The sequence below is a fragment of the Myotis davidii genome, unplaced genomic scaffold (assembly GCF_000327345.1).
Source record: "Myotis davidii unplaced genomic scaffold, ASM32734v1 scaffold137, whole genome shotgun sequence".
Lineage (NCBI taxonomy): Eukaryota > Metazoa > Chordata > Mammalia > Chiroptera > Vespertilionidae > Myotis > Myotis davidii.
Genome location: NW_006288719.1, coordinates 1267398 through 1271125, shown reverse-complemented (window position 1 = coordinate 1271125; position 3728 = coordinate 1267398).

The window sequence follows — 3728 nt, the reverse complement described above, 5'->3', positions numbered from 1 at the left end:
GGGGGCTTGGGGGGGGTGGAGAAGGGGAAAGTGTGGCCATGGAGGTAAAAGGGGAGAGCCTGCAGCCAAGGTTTGAAACCCCTGTTTCATGTCTTTGAAGACTATTGTAACTGGACGTGTGACCATAGTGCTGAGCAGACGGCAGGCAGGCAGACATGTTTATACCGTATTACCCAGCGCCTGGTGAGTCAGGAATCGGCAGCCAGCCTACAGGCTGCCCATTAACCTTTGAGAGAGGCTGGTGCAGAAAGCTCTGCCCAAACACGGACGAGTTGGGCAAATAACATTCTTACTCTCAGAAACTGAAATTTAGGTCGTCAGCAAAATAGGCTCTGAGACAGAACAGGGAGCACATGATAAGCAGAAAGTGGGTTCAGAGTCAGCGTTAGGCGAAGCTGTAAGTGAACAAAAACTGGCCAAACGGTAATAGAGCAAATGGTGAGGATCCAATTAGTAACATGTATGCAGAGTAATGAGCACAGGGCAGAGCCCCGAGGACCTGCAGAGGGCCCCTGTTGAGGTCTCAGGTCCTCCCTGACCCTCTAGGTCAGTGGTTCTCAACCTTCTGGCCCTTTAAATATAGTCCTCATGTTGTGACCCAACCATAAAATTATTTTCGTTGCTACTTCATAACTGTAATGGTGCTACTATTATGAATCGTCATGTAAATATCTGATATGCAGATGGTCTTAGGTGACCCCTGTGAAAGGGTCGTTCGACCGCCAAAGGGGTCACGACCCACAGGTTGAGAACCATGTTCTAGGTCCTGTCTCCATAGGGCTTCCCTCCCCCTGAGTCCTGTTCTCAGATTTCGGGGCAAGTTGGTTTCCTTCACTGCCTGAGTGTAAGATGCATTGCCTGAGCTAGTCTGAGGGAGTCCTTGGGTTTGTTTGCACCCAAAAGAGCTTCATGAAAGCTCAGAATACTCTGATGCTGTCCTTCGTAGACTTCAACATGCGCAAGGCATTACCAAGGGGTCGTTTTAGAGCACTAACCTCCGATTGTTGGTCTGAGGTGGGGCCTGGGATTCTGCACTCGTACACGCTGCCAGGTGGTGGCATGCACGGGCCCCTGGCCACATTTGAGTAGCAGGACAGAATGGAACTGAGAGAGTTATTAGAATCATGATTGACAGCTAGGGGTTCTGTCAGAGTCCCAGCAGGAGGCAGATGGTGCACACAAACCAGGATCATTTTAAGGGGATTTAGTGAAAGGATTGTGTACATGGGCCAGGGCAGGATAAGGAAACCACAGAGGTCCACCTGAGGCTAGGCATGGAAGTGTTACACCCCTCACCCTGCGGGCAGAGAGCAAAGGAGAGACTAGCAATTCTTGACCTTCCGTTGACATGCGCCAGCCCGAGGTGACCGCAGGGAACCAGCCTAGAGAATAGATGCTGTGACCTCTCCTGCTGTTCTGGACTCCTGCCAGGGTTCCCTCTGGCCCCAACCAAGGCCAGAAAGCAAACTGTGTAGATGTCATCTGTGCAGTCTCCCAGGACACGGAACAGGTAAGGGGCCAACAAGACATTGGGATTGAGATGTAGGGTATAAATAGGTGGGATCTGATCTCTTTGTGGATGAAGAGAAGCCCTCAGATTTTGTCCCTTTAACACTGTTCTAAGTACTAGACACAGCAAGGATGGACAACAAGCAAGCCAGCGTATAAAGCACTGTCGAGTGAGGATAAATGCTATGAAAAAACAGCAGGGTGAGGAGAGAGAGCAAGAGGGGCCGGGTAGTTTGAAGAAGGCAGCAGGACCTCGTGGATAGAAGTCTGAAGCCACAGGGGCCACTTCCCAAGCACATGCAGCACCTTAGTGGGTGATGCAAATGAAAGCTGGTCTTCGCCAAAAGAACCATTTCACACATTTTCCTCTCATCTTAAATCTCCACAACCTCTCCTTCACTCTGAGCTGGTAACCTTACTTTTCTTTCTTTTTTCCTTCCTCCCTTCCTTCCTTTCTTCCTTCCTTCCTTCCTTCTCCTCACCTGAGGATATTTTCCCATTGATTTTTATAGAGAATGGAAGAGAAAGGGAGAGACAGAGAGAAACATCAATGTGAGAGAGACACATCATATGGATTGGTCCTAGAAGTGGGATCACTGGGTCAAATGGCAGTTCCATATTTAATTTTTTGAGGAAACTCCATAGTGTTTTCCATAATGGCTGCACCAGTCTGCATTCCCACCAGCACTGCACTAGGGATCCCTTTTCTCCACATCCTTGTCAGCACTTGCAATTTGTTGATTTGTTCATGGAGCCATTCTAACCTGTGAGATGATATTTCATTTTCCTTTTAATTTGTATCTCTCTGATGATCAGCAACTCTGAGCATTTTTTCATATGTCTCTTGGCCTTCTGTAAATCTACTTTGGAGCAGTGTCTATTTAAGTTCTTTGCCCATTTTTTAATTGGATTGTCTTCCTTCTGTTAAGTTGTATGAGAACTAACACCTACTCTCCTCAAACTATTCTAAAAATCCAAGAGGAAGGGACATTTCCAAGTTCTTTTTATGAGACCAACATTAACTTAATTCTAAAACCAGATAAAAACACTACAAAGAAAGAGATACAGGCTAATATCCCTGATGAACATAGATGCTAAAATCCTCAACAAAATATTAGCAAATCACAATACATTAAAAAGATCATACACTATGACCAAGTGGGATTTATTCCAGGGATGCAAGGCTGGTACAATATTCACACATCAATAAATGTGAACCCAGGTACATGCCCCTGACCGGAATCACTGAGCCAAACCGGTTTCGGCTCAACACCCATTTTTGATAAAAACTCAGCAAAGGGGGAATAGAGGGAGCATATCTCAACATGATAAAGGCATATAAGACAAACCTATAGCGAACATCATATCCAATGGGCAAAAGCTAAAACCATTTCCCCTAAGAACAAAAGCAAGACAGGGATGTCTGCTTTCACCACACTTGTTCAACATGGTACTGGAAGTTCTAGTATGAATGAATTTCTCAATGTAGCAGGATACAAAATCAACACCCCCAAATTGATGGCTTTTTTATACATCAATAATGAATTCTCAGAGAAACTAAGTAAGCAATCCCATTTACCATTGCAACGACAACAACAAAAAATTAAAATACTTAGGAATAACTTAACCAAGGAAGCAAAAGACCTATACTCAGAAACCTACAGGACATTGAAAAAAGAGAAGAAATAAGCAAGTGGAAGAGTACGGTATACCATGTTCATGGATTGGTAGAATTAACATCATTAAAATGTCCATACTACCCAAACCAATCTACAGATTCAATGCAATCCCTATTAAAATACCAACATCATATTTCACAGTTCTAGAACAAATACTCCAAAAATTTATATGGAACCAAAAAAGACCCTGGATAGCCACAGCAATCTTGAGAAAGAACAAATTGGAAGAATCATAATACTAGATTTCAAGTTATACTACAAAGCCACCGTAATCAAAACAGCCTGGTACTGGCACAAGAACAGGCATAGATCAATGGAACAGAACAGAGAACCCAGAAATCAACCCAAGCCATTTAATTAACACTAGATTGCCCAAGGAAGTCATTTTGACTGCTTCTTAATTTCAATTAGAAAAACAATGATGTATATAATGACAGAATTTCTTAGAATTTTGTGACTTTTTATACAACATATAAATGCGTTTATTAATAATTGTAGTTACCTCCCCCTCCATTTCCAGTATATATATGTGTGTGTTAT